Below are 17404 nucleotides of genomic sequence, written 5' to 3' on the forward strand. Positions count from 1 at the left end.
CTCTCTGCCCATGCATCTACAGGGATTCCTCAACTTACAACTGTTCATTTAGTGAGCATTCAAAGTTACAGCAGCACTGAAAAATGTGACTTATGACCATTTTTCACTGTTATGACCTTTAAAGTATCCCTATGATCATGTGACCAAAATTCAGATGCTTGGCAACTGATTCATATTTATGACGGTTGCTGTGTCCCAAGCATATGTGATAATCTTTTCCAAACTTCTCACAAGCAAAGTCAATGGAGAAGCCAGGTTCATTTAACAACAGGTTTACTAAATTATCAACTGCAGTGATTCACTTAACAACTGGGCAAGAAAAGTCGTAAAATGGGGCAAAACTTGCTTAACAAATGTCTCGCTTAACACTTGAAATGTTGAACTCCACTGTGGTTGTAAGCTGATGACTACCTGTATTAACCCAACCTAGACCATTATTCCCATCATCCAGTGTCAATAAAATATGAGGTTTGCAAGGGATCTAGAAGATCATCTAATACAGTGGTTCTCAAAATTTTCTTTACCACAACCCCCTTTTAAATATATTTTGTGGCCATAAACCACTAAGACATAACTCAAGATTTAAATCATAACATTTTTTCAAACTTTTGTGGAACTTTGTGACAACATCGTGGATCCCCCTATGGGTCTACATACCACAGGCTGAGAATCACTGATGTAACACAATCCTTTCTCCAGTCCAGGAATCTACTATTATATTATTATAACATTTAGTAACATAACTTGCAGAAGCATTCCTCTTCAGAAATGCAATTTTGTGCAATGCACAAAGTTTTAATCATCATCACCACAGTAAAAGAAATGCTGAAAATGTGCAACAAAGGATTGCTATCAATCCTAGAGATGTAGATTAAATATTGAATTAGCAAAGACCATCTTTTCCCTAGAGCCTGCCAGGTTCCCTTGGGAGTCTCCTTAATAAACAGAAGGAACCCCTCTATTTGTAACACAACTCAGTTCAAGCATCTCTGAAATGGAAAAATGCAAACTAGTGGTTCCTGAAATTCTGTATATGTTATAGTAACTATAATAGCAAATGCCAATATATTATTTGTCAGTATTAATGGTAAACCATTCTAGGTTAGCCTTTTAATCACAGAAAAACACTAACTTTACCAAAATTATGACAATGACATGAATTAGCAACGCACAATATTTGAAAGATGGGGAGAGAAGAGAATCCTTTAAATCCTTGTTATTTGATTCAAATGAACTACCATGTAAAATATATGCTGCATTTTAAATGTGTTTTGTATAACGTTTACCTCAGTAGAATACTTAAATGCAATTCTGAGATATGTTAGACCACAAAGCAGGAGTGAAATTCAGCAGGTTCTGGAGAACCAGTAGTGGAAATTTTGAGTAGTTCAGAGAACCGGCAAATGACTGACTCCAAAGTGGGGTGGGAATGGAGATTTTGCAATATCCTTCCCCTGGAGTGGGGTGGGAATGGAGATTTTGCAGTATCCTAACCGTAACATTAACTCTTTCCCTGCCACGCCCACCAAATCACACCCACAGAACCAGTAGTAAAAAAAATTGAGTTTCACCACTGCCACAAAGGCTTTTAACCCAGCTATTTCTTCCACAATATATTATTGTGGATTTTTATTGACAATGATAAGTTACTTATATTACTTCTGCAATAATGTCTTATTTCTGCAATATCAAAATTGTTCACCAAATTCATTCACTAATCCCTTAATCTCTTGAAAATGTAAGGCTTTTTAAAAATTTCGCAATTCCACTACATTAAGTGAAAATTGATGAACAAAGATGCACATATACCATCTCCTACTAACAACACTCTTGTAAATTTAGGGACTTTTACTTTTCCATAGCAATTAATGAATATTAAACCTGAAATTATAGGGCGGATACCAGGTGGAAAATAGGTGCTGGCAATGGGAATTACTAAACTGCTAACCCCGAGGCACAATGCCAAGTGAGAGTGCGAAACTCCAGATAACTCCAGATTTCCACCCTACCAGTTCAGTTATCTGCTACAAAGAGATATCCTTCACTGCAGTCAATCTGAAAAAGCTGTATCGCTTCAATCAGTCATGCCTTATATGTTGGTTGAAGAATGCAACTCTGCATATTTTATGAACTTGGGAACCTGAATCATCTCTCTTTTCTATGGACAATATGTACAAATACTGCAGCTATATTTCTGTATTCTCATGGTTAATGGTTTCTAATCCTTTAAAGAAAAATGCCTGTTACTTAAACATTGCTAGGAAGGGCAAAAGGCTGAAAACAAAAGCTAAACACAATTCAGGATTAATCTGATATAAAAGAGAAAAAAAGAGATTCTTGAACGGCAAATGAATTAACAAAAAAGGACAAACTCTGCATGCCCTGATCTGGAAAGCCCGCTAATCTTCTGAAGCAGAGTTAAGTAAAAATGGGAATGTACAAATACGGAAGAAATGTCTACCACTTTGGCAATTAATATTTTTCTGAAAAACACCATTTGAAACAACTCACTGTAAATGAAAAAAGAATTCTTTTTCAAAATAAAAGTTAAAGTAAGCTAAAATTATTCTTATTAAAAGATTTCTATATAAAGGGAAAGGAGAAATAATTTGTAAGGAGGAAATTTTATACCATGCTTGTACTTCCAGTAAATTCAAATGAGCTAATGCAAATAATTTTTACACAACACTTAAAAAAACTGGAAATTGATTTGATGGTGCAGAACATAGTGGCTCTGGAATCATGATATATTATAAACATATCTCAAACTCTTTTCTTATGCACTGCTTCATAAATATTGCAAAAAGTATTATTTGAGCATTATTGATGTTGCAATTAATACAAATATTAGTAGGATTAGAAGAAAATTAAGGTAAATTTCACTCGCATCAGTTAATATATGAAGACATTTTAATTTTGTTACCATCACGTGACTCTTTCTTATCAGAGTAGAAATACCTCAGAATTTATTAAAGTGGCAATATGAGCTATATTTACATCACATTTCTACAAAGTGGTTTGGTTTTAGGTGAAAATTTACAAATACAAGGGATGATGGTTAGAGTATTTTATGTGAAAAAGAAGAGAAATGTCAATTAAAAGTTAATTTAGAATGAAATGTAATGGTAAGTTTTCAATCATTGTTACAACACTGGAACTAGAAGAGAACTTATTCATAAATTATCTATTCCCTCTGTTTCAGATATCTGCTAATCCAGAATTCAGATGACGAGGACCCTGCTGGCTCTTAAAACCTAAGTATTCCCTCGGACATTGGGCCAGAATATTGAGTGAACTTATCTGTAGATATTATGGGAGCATATTGGTTAGCATCTCAGTTGCCAATTTATTCTGCTATTTTGGTATATATTCTTTTTACTATTTCTATTTTACTTTAACACAAAACTAAATAACTGAGTTGATCTAAGGGTGCCCAATATTCTGAAGTCAATTGCCAAAGTGCATAGAGGGTTATAGTAGTAAGTTCGGCACCTTGAATGGCAAGAGCATAATGTTAGATTTATCCTTTGGGGTTTTAAGAGGGTTTTTTTTTTATATGCCATTAGTGATATTGTGATATAACAAGAAAATTCATGATTGTTAAATTTATCGTTAAAAAGTAGAAAAGCTATGAAAAAAAATTAATCTATAAGAAAGCTGAAATGAAGGAGGGGTTGAAATGTATATTTAGAGAGTAAGAAAGATGACCTTGATCTTCTGCTGAGATAATGCAAATTATCTCGGCAGAACAACAAGAGATCTCTTAAATCTACAAGAGAGATAATATTCAGAAGTAGCACAAACAGACACCTCCCTAGTTCAATGGAGGAGAAGGAGGAGAAGGAAGAAATGCAGCACCATCAAAATTACCATATGTTATTATAGCCTATATAAAAGTAGTTTCAGCCTTCTTATTTATTGATCCAATCTCCTTAGTGGGGTTGCTATCAATCTTGCAAATCTAATGGTTACTGACAAACAGGAAACTCTAAACTAGAGACACTGCTTCAGCAATAGCTGGATATGAGGCCTTATTTGAGAAATCTAGATTTAGGGACAACCTCAAATTAATGTAAGAAGCCAACAATAGAATTTGTTTTTATTTCAGAGCAGATGCAACATGTCTTAAAGGTGGGAGTTATTAATATCTATGTAATGATAATTCTGATTGTCATGGTCTGGTGCCACCAAACTCAGAGAGGAGGATGGCCCTTAGACCAGTCCTTCCCAAGTTTGTAATGATTTTTCTTCTCCCCTAAAGTCACAAGTTGGTTGACCCTGTAAGGATATCGCAAAATATGGAGGCACCTATGCCTTGGACGGATTTGTGTCTGCACTGCCTTCCCCTGTTAACCAATTCAGAGGAGCTCCTTCATTTACTGAGAAACTTCCAAGACATTAAATGAACGGGGAAATGCCTAGAGAACCACTGGTAGAAAAGAAGCAAATTTGATCTGAACGTGCACTGTAATGATAAAAATGGTAAAACACTATTCCTCCACTCCTTGTTCTGTTTGGAGAGGTCTAACCAGCAACTCAATTTAAAGTGACCCAGATGCGGAAGGCTGGGCCAGAACATAATTTGCTAGGCTGCCGTGAATAGTAACTAATGTTACTCTCTAGGTATCCTGTATATAGCTGTGAGCAGGACATTTAGTAGACAAAATTGCCTGGATGCTAGCCAGATGGCTTCCTAGTGAGATGTTAGAGGTTATACTGCAAAATTATCTGGGTCGCAACATCAGTTCTACCATCAGCTTGGATCCCTATCCATTCTTGATAAAAGCCTCCAAGGAGTTGAAAAGGAACCTGGACAATCTTCTCTTGACAAAAAGCTGGCTGAGATTTGGTGAGCCTCTAGTTGCAGACACCTCTGAAACTCATATGGACCATTTTCAGTTAAGGTAAGCTAATATGGAACAAAACCCATAATGATTACTCTTGTGGATAATTGTGGTGGACAGACGTAGGTGAAATCTGTCGAAATCTTGAGTGAGTTTTATCAGGGATCTTTTGCAGTAGTTTCTTTCTTCTTAAATATCTTCTTGCAGAGATATTGTATCTTTGATTCTGTAAATGGGGTTACATTTGTAATTTGGGGTTCCTCCTGAATTCGCAGTTCCTGCTTAAAAAGCAGATGGCAGCTTTGGCTAAGAGAGCCTTTACAAAGTTCCCTCTTGTGCTCCAATTATAACCTTCCTCAAACCAGGCAGCTTTCCTCATTGCCCTTCATGTTTTAGTCATCTTATATTTGATTAACAGCAATATGCCATAAATGTGACTTAAAGATTCCGCCAAAACTTCAACTGCTGCAGTGGCTTGAGCAGTCATAGGCATTACAAGTAGTCCTTAAGTTACAACCATTTATTGGTGACCATTCAAAATTACAATTGCACTAAAAAAAGTGACAAACATTTTTCACTTATAACTGTTGCAGCATCTGCAGCATCCCTGTGGTCACATGATCAAAATGTGGATACTTGGTAATTGGCTGATATTTATGACAGTTGCTGTATCCTGAGGTCATGTGATCCACCTTTTAGCAACGGAAATTTTGTACTCAATTGTGGTCATAAGTTCAGGACTACCTGTAGTTGATCTGCTCCAAGTCCTATACTGGTAGCCAGTTTGTTCTGGTGCAATTCAAGCTGCTGGATGTTCTCTTTAAAGCCCTTCATGGTCTAAGTCCACAATATCTGCGGGATTACCTCTTCCCTTCACATCCAGAAGAGAATGCTCCCTTCTTGGTTCCTTAGGGCAACGGTTCCCAACCTTTCTGGTTCTGCGGACCAGAGGTGGTGATGGTGAGGAGGTTAGGGTTGTGGTTAGGGGAAGAGGTGGTGGTTTCATGTCTCATGAAAAAAAAATCAAGCTTTTTTTTTTAGAACAGAGACAATTTTCCCTAAAGTTGAATATATTATTTTGCACATCAAGTTTTCAGATCCTTTAATCCAATCGATTGTTTACTGACATATTCTAAAACCAGAAAATGAGCAGGTAACGTATTTTTCACTCTACGTTCACATGCACTTTATCCCAAGACGTTTTCATCCGCTTATCTTTTTATAATAGTTTCAATTACTTATTTATTTAACCTTCAAGCCAGTCTCAACTCTTGGTGATTGCCTGGACAAGCTTCTGAAGTTTTCTTGGCAAGATTTCAGAAGTGATTGCCCTTGTTTTCTTCCTAAGGCTGAAAGAGTAATTAGCTCAAGGACATTCAGATGGGTTCATGCTTAAACCAGGATTAGAACTCATGGTCTCCCAAAGAGGCTCTCTTCAAAACTATTGGTGACATTTTATTTTAAAAAATATGTTTATATAATTGGCAGTTTTAGCATGTATATAATGTATATAATACTCATGTTTAATTACAGAAGCCTGCTTATAATGAGATTATTAGCTTAATTTTCAGTATTTCAGAACTTCAGTAAAGGAACAATACAATTAGAAATCAACTAGTCTATAGATTTAACAAAGACAAACAGATATATGCTTATACAGTTCCAAAAATTTAGAAATAAACTTTTTTAGAATAATCACTAAAGAAATAAACTTTCTTTATGTAAAAAAAATCTCTAGAATATGCAAAAATATTCACATTAAATAATTTAGACTAATAAAAGATAAAATTAATTTACCATTTATGCATCATACCTGCACCAATGAAATATCAAAATGATCTGTTTCAAAATATCAATGTTTCAAAAACAAATAAGTAAAATAATTTTAGAAATAAAAAACATTGGTAGCACATTTAATATGCAAGATTTTAAAATGCAGGATTAGGAATTTCTAAATAAATGAATATTTGTGCAAATAGTACAACTGAATTAATAGACAAGAAAACTCCATTTAGTTCAGAACAGTTTCTTATAAGTACTACTAATTTAAGATGCCAAGAGATCTTATAATTAAATTAATGACAGATTCAGAAGGATTTTGACCCGCTAAATTCATGAGCAGTAATACATGAGTTAAACTTTAAAGCAGCTTAATCTTACTGAATGGGCAGAAACCCTGACTAATAGATTAAGAGAATGTAGTAGCTAGCTCTCTGCCTCATTTGCCCAGCATGCAAGAACCTCCAGAATATCAAGGGTTATATTCTAATTCTTAAATACCACATGAAAGTCAAATGTACCCTAAAAAAACAATTTTAAGAATCCCATACTTCAAACTTCTTCGTAGGCATACAGACTCCAAGGTAGAATAAGAAGCTGTACAATTTTTTTAGGGCATGGCTACATGCATATTATAAGAATAGAAGCAAAAACAGAATATTAATTATTTGAAGGAATTCTACCTAAACAACTTTTTCTTTGGATCAGCTCCATTTAGGTAACATCCCTGATGAATAAAAATTAGTTAGAAAGAAAATAATAATAAACATGCATAAATAGCATATTATTGTATTCAATCCATTCACTTCTACTTTATTTATAGACAGGTGACCAAATGAAAAGAGAAAGAAAACTTTTTAAAATGTTGGACCCCAGGATTATAGCTCAGTATGCACAAAAAAGTTAGGATAATCAATCGGTTATAAACCATGATTTGTTAGTGTGTCTGGGTGCCCTTTGCTTATGATACTGTATAACTTCAATTTAATTGAGCCGTGATTAAAAGTCCCCATTTAAGGGACTTTGGGTGCAATGGACTCAAGCAATACCTTAAGCTATAAGCAAATTGGTTGCATTCAAAGTATTTTACCTTCTAGTTCTGTTAAGTTTTACCTTACTTTTATAGCATATGCCATTATTACTCATTTGCATAATTAACCAAATTGAAACAGACAACTGGCCTCAATTAGTCTTGACACTGACTTTTACTATATTATTTTCTGATATTGCATTCTATTACCTGTGCCTATCTTCACGTCCTGCCAGCCTGTCTGTCTTGCCACTCTACACTTCACTCTCTGGCAGCTGTGGCAGCCCTGTCCATTTGAGCTTGCTGACTGTGCCATCCATTCAGCAATTACCTTATATAGAGTCAAGCCAGAAATGCCTCACCAGCAGTGGAGATAGCAAAAATCAGCAGAATGCAGCAGAAACCATGGCAAAGGAGTACCGGGTTTTGCACTATAGCACTGGAGTGGTTGACCCCAGCATGGGGCTTGAGGTGGCACTCCTAAGTGGTGGTGACAAGACTGTGGCTAAAATAGAGGCCTCGAAGCATCCATCTAAGACTGAGCTTCTACTATCCTAGCACCATTACTGATGAATGCCACTATGCAGGGCAGTCAGAAAGGGAGAAGGGAATTGACAGGGGAAATTGAAGAACCCCTGCAGTCATAAGTGCAGACAGCATGCCAAGCACCCAATTTTTGATTGTGGCTGCAGGGACACTTCAATGGTCATACCTCAGCGGCTGAGCCTAACTACCATTTGTTCAATGCCACCATAACTTTGAACAATTGCTGAAGAAATGGTTGTAACTTGCGTGGCATGACAAAACCGCGGTCCACTAAAGCATGCCCCCCGAAAGCGCGTACGTGACGTCATCAGCAGCGTGACAAATACGACTGCGGAAAAAAAAGGGCGCTTTAAAAAGCGCTTTTAAAGCAAGCCGATTCACGTAAAGGTAAGGGTTAGGGTTAGGTTAAGGGTTAGGTTTAGGGTTACGTTAAGCGTTAGGGTTAGGGTTAGGTTAAGGGTTAGCGTTAGGTTTAGCGTTAGGTTAAGGGTTAGGTTTAGGGTTAGGTTTAGGTTTAGGGTTAGGTTTGGGGGGGTTAGGTTTAGATTTACGCGTTAATTTTAACTTTACCGCTCACAGCGTGCTGTTTTCGTCGCGCTGTGATGACGTCACGTACGTGCTTTCGTCAAGCGCGCTTTAGTCCACCGCGGTTTTGTGGTGGAACCGTAACTTGAGGACTACCTGAACAGAAAATGTCCATCATTTAATCCAGCAGGCTGTCTCAAGATGTTCAGACAGGCTATCACAATCTGAATAATCAAGTTTAGATAGAGATGAGATTGAGAAGTTCCCTAAGAATGGGCTCCAACACAAGTCCGAAAACAAACTTCTGGTCCCAGTGCAGGAAGTTAGCACTCCCCCCCCCAACAAAATGAAATATCCTAGGAAATATTAAAAAGGCAGAATATTATATTTCCTAGGATGTGAAAAGAGAGAAACATGTTTTAAAGACAAAGTAGCTCCCTGCAGCTTCCTGCCCATCCCCCTTTGTCAATGGGCCATTAAAATGCACAAGCCAGTCTATTCTACATAATAAAGATTCTCCCCTTCAGCTCCAGGGTGATAGGATTAAGGCATGATAGTATTAGCTCTTTACCCAACTCACCACATGGGATCTGAGAATTCAACCAAGCCTGGATTCAAAACACAGCCTAGAGAGTTGCCCCTGCATGGCCCCATGGGCATCTGACAACCAATCAGAATACATTTCTTACACAGGAACAGGAAAGAGAGGTGGGGCTGAACAGATTATAAAAAGCCCAGCAAGCCCTTTCTTCACTCAACACTGAAGCATGTGATCACCTTTTCTGTTCAGAACTCAAGCCATGTGATCCTGTCCACCATTAAACCATCTTTCCAAGCAGCCTCCATGTCTCCAGTGTCTTTTTCCCCACTTGGAGCTGAACCCAGAAGGACATTTCTTCCAATAGCTTATGAATTTCTGGTTGCTTTAGTTATATGGTAACCTCTTGAGGAGCACGTACAAACGATTTGTCTTTGAAATAAAAAAAGAATTTCACTAGGAGTAGCTTTGGGTTATTAGTTCTTCAATAATAGGTTGGAAAACAGGTGTTGATGATTCAAGAAATGCTTAATACCTGCCTCTTTAACACCTGATCTTTTTAAGGAAAGGGAATAATTGAAGATCATGCACAAACCAAGTAGATTTTCTTTTGTGCTTAGTATTAAAACAATGTACTGAATCCTTTGTAGACAACACCAAAGCATTTGGACTATACTTAGTTTGAAAACTGATTAATTCTAAATATATTCTGTAGCAATTAGCTGATTTAAACCTCTCATTTCTGAAAGCAATACTGTATTATGAAAACTGTATTTAGTCTATAGACTCTATGATTATGTCACCATACTACAACATCTGAATAAAAACATCATACAAATGAACTGTTTAAATACCTAGAAAAGTCTTCAGAAAAGAGCAGCAAACATGATAAGGGCACTAGAAGCTAAACTGTAAGATGAACAGTTAAGGGAACTAACTATATTTGGCCTAAGGAAGAAAAATTTTTGGGGAGGGGGCTGGGGACATTGTAACTATCTTGCAGTACTTCAGTGGCTGTCACAGAGAAGAGGGGATTGACATATTCTCCAAAGCATCTGAGGGCAGAACAAGAAGTAATAAATGGAAGTTCATCAAGAAAAAATCCAACCTTGAAGTAAGGATAAATTTTCTTATAGTGAGAACAATTAATTAATGGAACAGTTTTCCTCCCAGACCTGTGGGTTCTGGGTAACATATGGGTAAGATTAATTAATAATACTATCATGGTTAATAGTACTCTGACATAATGATGCTAACATCTAAAATATGTCCTAGTTGTGCAAGACATTATCTTTTTTTTACCTGACAAATTCAAACAACACATTTCTCTCCCTACAGAATTTATGTGTTTTTTTTCTTTTTAGTGATCTTGCTATGTTGCTTTCCTGATTGCTACTGGTCATTGTTTTAAGATCTATTATGTTTTAAACTTAATTACTGGGAAAGGGAATTGTGAAACTGAGTCTGTGGACTGAAGTAGCACAAAACCCCAAGTAAATAAATGAATTCCCATGGATAACAATCATGTGTACAGCAGAGTCAAAGTGTTGAAATTCCCAATTGTTGCAGCACTTTTTCAAACAGCTGCAACCAGAGGATTTGCTGCCAGCCTTAAAGAAATTGTCTGGTTTGTAAGTTTTTATCCATATCTACAATTGGAACAATGAAAAATCTCTCCTACACCCAATCTTAGACCTTCTAACACACAATGTATAAATTCTAAACAAATACTAGGCAGGCTGCTATTGTGTGTAATCCAAGGACTCCAAAGCAGGAACCATCTACATTCTCTTTTTTTATACCAAAACTGTTCATCTTGCATCCATAAGGAAACCCCTCGAATGAAGATTTCTTCATAAACAACATTATTATCTCTTATGAAAAAGCAACAGCCTAATTGGCTGGCAAGAAAGGAAGCAGCTATGGTGTTGAAGACCTGATTTAAGACTAGTCAGTCAAGAAATAAATGCACATACAAACACATTCCCAAGTAAAGTCATACTTCCAAAGTCTCTAATTAATTCTATTTCTTTATGCAACAGAATGCCAATGTAAAACTTCCCCGAAGCCTTCTCTACCAATTATTCTACAGGTAGTCCTTGACTTACAACCACAATTGAGCATCAAAGTTTTGTTTCTAAGTGAGACAGTTGTTACGAGGATTTCCTCCCATTTTATGACCTTTTTGCCACAGTTATTAAGAGCATCACTGCAGTTGTTTAAGTTAGTAATACAGTTTTTAATTGAATGTAACTTCCCCATTGACTTTGCTCATCAGAAGATCGCAAAAGGTGATCACACTGTCATATGAACCAGATGCCAAACATCCAAATTTTGATCATGCTTGCAACTTAGAACAGTCACTAAATGAACTGTTGTAAATTGAGGACTACCTCTACTGAGTTAATGAAATATAGTGGCAAGGAGCATTTAACATCACTAAAATTTGCATTCCTATGTAGCAAATTCAATTGTGTAATAAAGGTCATTTAACTTTTTATTTGTCATAATAGCTACCACATTTTGTACAGGTTTTTTCCTGGAATCAGAGTACACATTTAACAACATTTTGGGTCTGGATTTGTGAGGATCACAAAGGTTCTTGAAACATTTGTTTTCCCAGATCTTATGAAACTGTAAGAACAGGAACTACTGCAATGCATTCAACATAGAGTACCCTTGAAGACTATGCAGAAGTTTCAGCTAGTGTGAAATTGACCATGCAAACAGTTTTGGATACCTCAAGGGCTGCACATATGACACCTTTGCTGCACAAGCTGCATTGGGTGCCAGTTTGCTCCCAGGTCCAATTCAAGATGTTGGTTCTCATCTTTAAAGCCCTTTAAGAGTCACTGAGAAAGTGATATGGGCAGTGTATAATTTGTTCTGATTAAAATACCCAACAATACCCTTATGGCAATGATGGAGTTAGATCATGTTTGTAAAGTTACATGTCCAAATGTATATATATATAGATACACATACACAGAGAAATGTGTCTATAATATCTTGTAATTTTATTGTTAGGTATGCTCGTACAAAACAAATCTATAACAACTACATTTCTGATATGAGCTTAAGTATTCTTGCTTATATTTCACTGATGCTCTCAAACACATAATCACCACTGATAAATGAAGTACTTCAGATGGCTGAAGTACTTCAGTGTACTAATGTGTACTAATACACAAAATATTTTGAACATTTACAGAACTATGGAGAAAGATCAGACCCAATTAGTTCATTTCGCTGACTGAAGAAACATTAATTAGTGGAAAGAGGTGAGAAATCATCGAATCTTTAGTCTTCAATATTCTCCCAAATATAATTCACTGAGAGGGAATATTCAGGGATTACATAGTCAGTCATGTAAGGAAAGAAGATAGCATAATCTTCTATTCACATTTTGGATCCTATCAATATAATTTTCTATATGTCTGTCAACCTTTTCCATTTTGGAAAATCATCACATGTGTGGACTTCATCTCCTAGAAATTGGTACCTAACATCTAAAAAATCCATAGGTCAGGGATAGCTATGGCATATGTCTTTAACACCATTATACATTTTAATAAAACTCACTACAGTATTAAGTTTCAAGAAAACTTTTCCTACAAAATGAAGAATACAGTATTCAAACTCAACAAGGAAACTCAACCAGAATCAGAAATATATCAGAATAAAAATCATTGTATTATGTAAGCAAAGCATTAAGGAGGCCAATGTTCACACTTTTTATCCCATTAGATTTTTCTTCCTGGGTATAAAATAAATAAAACAAATTTCAATTACTGTCCTTTGGCTTAAAATTACAAGGGCATACCCTCTGGAATAATTAAAAATAGCACTATGAAAGATGCCAAAGAAGAGTCTTTCAGCTAAACAGCAACTGCTTAGTCTGCAACATTAATTGGCTTTCTTTTTATAATTCTTTGGCTACAATACCAATCTACAGCTAACCCAGCAAATTTTTAAAAGGTTGAGAAAGAAGACTCAATTGCTCTCTTGCATTCAACTCTCCCTTTAGTTTTTCCTTTAGCTTACAGCTCATTTCTAAAGTTATGTGATTCTGTTATCTGCTGCTTGTCTAATGAAACATGTTTGTTGAACATTACTTTCAACAAATCTTTTCAAATATAAGTCAGCTCTTTATAAATTGTGATCCTTAAAGGTAAATTTTATTTTATTTAAACACCTTTACATGGCCATCCAACTTAAACGCAGGGACTCCAACCTTGTAAGGGTGGCAATACAGGCACAATTGTAATAGCCACTTGATCTGCTCCATGTCAGCCTGGGGTCTCCAGATCCACTGACAGAATATATAAGTTACTAGTTTGACTTTTGGTTTGTGTTTTATGTGCTATGGATGTCTGAAATAGAATCGGAATTTCATGTCCAGGCCTCTGGGCCTCCATTTATGGCAGCAAAGGTCTTTCTTCTTTTCTTTCCATAAATATCCATTGCCCTATTAATATTTTATTGCCAAATTCAATGGAGAGGGGGAGATTTTTCAAATAAAATAATGCAAAGACATTACAACAGAATTAGAATAATTTAGAATATTTGGGACTGTTGCTAAGATTGGATAAAACATTTTACTGCAAGCAAAAAAATCCTGGGGGAAGGGCTTTGATTTATTCTGTGGTTACTTAAAGAGGAAACTTTATGGGGGAAAAATAGGATACCAACTCTAAACTTTATTTAAAAACCAAGTGCAAGCCTTTATTTCATAAATATAAGACACACATCTAGAGTACTATAGACTTTTTGGTTTAGTACTTAAACCATCAAGCTAAGAGTAGCTAAGCCATAAAGCTAAACTATCAAGAGAGTATGAATTCTACTCCTGCTTTAGGCAAGAGACAGCTGGGTGAGCTTAAGCCAGTCACTTTCTCTTTCTCCTAGGAAAGATGCAATGGCAAGCCACTTCTGAAAAACCTTGTCAAAACAAGGGACATGTTCAGGCAATCTCCAAGAATTGGACACAATTGAAAAGAAGGGAAAAAAACTTTTCCAATCCATATTAAAAGAAACATTAATATGATTTAATTCCTCCTCTATTAAATTACTGTGTCCTTAGATTTTTATCTATTCTATAGCTAGCAAAAATGTTTCCTTGATCCATGTATTATATATAACTAACAATAATAAAAATTATAACTGAAACATTAAAAACCCCTTGGGTCTAAAATCCTGTAACAAATAATTACTGTTAACACCACACCCATCCAGCAAGTCAGCAAACCTACCTCACTCAGTTCTCAATCTAAAAATATACTAGAGGTCCCAAACGTTCTTAAATTATATTATGTACAGTAAATGGAACACATAGTTTTATGAGTATTTGCCAGTACTCAAGCAATTTTGGTTACACCACAGCTGTACTGGAACACCAGGTTGGAACATAGTCACTCACACATCATAAACATCACTCTCAGGTGGCTCTGAAAAGTCCAATACATAGATGTAACAGCCATCATACACCTAAGTACGTGTACAGCTGATACATCTGATTTAATCTGCAAAAATGTTAATACTTAACATTTCTATTAAGATGCTGCAGCGGTCATAAGTACATACTTATTTCAGGGCTGTTGTAACATTGACCAGTCACTAAATGAGTGGTTGTGAGTCAAGGACTACCTGTATAAAACTATGTATGACTAAAAGTTGATAGCTTTGTTCAACATTGCCCAGAGAAGCAATAAGATGTTTCACTGGTATAATTGCCAAGAAAAAATATAGTAGCAAAACAAAACAAATCTAGAATACATAACTTTAAGGAAAGCATGTCTTATGAATAACTGTATCAGCTGCACTCATTGTTGCATTTAACAGCAACATATGTGCTAGTTACCAAAACCTCCAGCTTCTCAAATAAAAACTTAATTTTTTTCATAATAACTTAAAATTAGAATGTTTTTCATTAGGATTAAATTGCCACACAAGCAATGTTACAAGTAGCCTGAAGAGAGGTAAAACCAATGTGTCTTATGTTCTTAATCAACTTTAAAAAAAAACCTAATTATGTACAGCTGTTTAAGTATACTTCACTGTTTTAATATCATTTGTTCCATTTTGAGATATCCTTGTACATGAATTCAGGCATTAAGCTACAATTAATGATCTTACTTTGGATTCCTGCAGTTAAGGAAATCATGGTTTAACTTTAGAACAATGTGTCAATCCACCTCCTGAAAAACACAGCTTTCATGAGTTAAAATACAATGTCATCAAGTATGTACCGCCAGACAGATGGCTCATAGAGCCTCACATGAAAAGACATCAAGCAGTTTAGTCTCTTTTTCTCTTGCAAAATCTTTGACTGGAAGCACTGTTATTTAAGCTATCCATATACTGTTTTTCATGTTACAATCATAAACACATTTACTTGGAAAGTAAATCCCATGCAAATCAGAACTTTTAATTTAATTTAGTTCAATCTTGATAAGTCTGACCTATTAGTGGAAAGCAATATTCTTACTTACACAAAACTATTCAAGGCAAACCTATTTATATTACCATCGCTGGGGCTTGGTTTATATTACTTAACTTTCTTTGATCTTTTATAAATCAGGGGCACTTAACGACCAAGAAAATCTGAGTAGGCTATAAACAAAGGCACGTCTCTCAGGATCCACAAAGAATGATCACAGCCATAAACAAAATTAAGAATAAATTCTCTCCAGACATTTCACTTCGGCACAGCCAAACTCGTTTTCACAAGTCCCCATCAGCCTTATAGCCAAGAAACTGAAGAGCAGCTTCTCAGTTTCCTCTCTGTTCGATCTCCCTGCGGCAAACCGCAATTGCCTCTTTTTTTGTTTTCCCAACCTGGCAAAAACTTTTCCCGTCTTCATCTCTCCTGCGTTTAATTCAAAATCCTCTCTTCTCCCGGAGGGGGGGGGGGGAAATCCTGCTACGCTCGCCTGTCTCGCTCAACAGCCGCCGAGCCAACGCTTCGGATGCTCCGCACACAACTCCGCAAAGAAAGCCAAGGAGCGCCCAACCTGCTGTCCGATGACAGCTGGCTAGAGGCGGCGGTACCAACAGCGGCGGCAGCAGCATCCATTCCTGCCCTTGTCAATAAACGGAGGTCCCCGGTCGCACCGATTCCCGTCAGCAAACACATGGGACTCTAGTTCCCCGCAGGACAGCCTAGTGGCTCCGGCTCTCTCCCCACCTCCACCACCACCACCCGAAAAGAAGAAAATGAGGAAGGAGGCTCGAAAGACCCAAAATGGCAAAAGCAAACTGGGAAGAAACCAGACTCCTCCACTGGGGCGCCCTTCTTCGCAGAGAAGCTGCATAGGAGCAGGCATCCCGTGCAAGAGGGCGAAGAAAGCCCGAGAGCGGCAGAAGCAGCAGCAGCGGGGATGAAGCCCACTGCTCATCCCGAAGCGACCCCGATGCATCCGCTGCGTCCGAAGCAGAAACTCAGAAGCCGAGCTGCAAACGCGGCGGCCGGTGAAGGAGGAGGTGCTCTTACTCCCGCAGCCTGTCTGAGCCCCGCTACTCTGTGCACCGTACACACGTAGCCCCTTTTCCTCTCGAGCCAGCAGCCCAGCGTCCCCTTACTTCTCCGCCCGATCCAGGAAACTCGCCGCCGCCACCACCACTCCCGTCGCCCCCGCTCTAGGAACTGGCGCCGTACCTGCCCCGCTTCTCGGCCGCTGCCGCTTTTCCCCACCGCGAGGGCTTTTCCCTCACTCGAAGCCTCCCGCTCCTCTCGTCATCTAAAATGGCGGCCAGGGTAACAGCCAGACATTTATTGCAAACGCATCGAAGCTCTCGGCGCTCGATTTCTCCAGTCCGGAGCGCCGAGGCTTCAGCGTCTCGAGCGGCTTTCTGCCCCGCCCCCTGAGGCTGTCCGCCAATCTAGGTCGCCCTACCCGGGTCTGGGAGGGGGAGCAAGGGAAGGGGGTGTGGCCCGAAATCCCCCCTCCCCCCCCCCCGGCGAGGCAGGTGAATAGTCCTGGTTAGGCGAGTGCCCGGTGTCGTTGCTCTTTAATCTTGTTTAGACGGATTAAGCTTCCCAGATTTGCCTCGTTTTCCTGTAGGTCTTCGTACCTAAGTTAATCAAAGGAACATCAAGAGAGGCGTTTATAGCCCTCCGTTGCCCTGTCATTTCCAGCTGAT

General features: G+C 37.7%; 1 protein-coding gene across 5 annotated transcripts in view; it reads right to left on the bottom strand.

The window, feature by feature from the left end:
- Positions 1–17065, bottom strand: part of RAF1 (Raf-1 proto-oncogene, serine/threonine kinase) — a 57897-nt gene extending 40832 nt beyond the window's left edge. The window contains exon 1 of one of the 5 annotated variants that reach the window (XM_032208876.1): positions 16920–17065. The gene's annotated coding sequence lies outside the window, so the exon portion shown is untranslated. The other 4 variants (XM_032208874.1, XM_032208875.1, XM_032208877.1 and 1 more) reach the window with 4 other exon arrangements.
- Between the last annotated feature and the right edge of the window lie 339 nt (positions 17066–17404).

This window comes from Thamnophis elegans, chromosome 2, assembly GCF_009769535.1.
Source record: "Thamnophis elegans isolate rThaEle1 chromosome 2, rThaEle1.pri, whole genome shotgun sequence".
Lineage (NCBI taxonomy): Eukaryota > Metazoa > Chordata > Lepidosauria > Squamata > Colubridae > Thamnophis > Thamnophis elegans.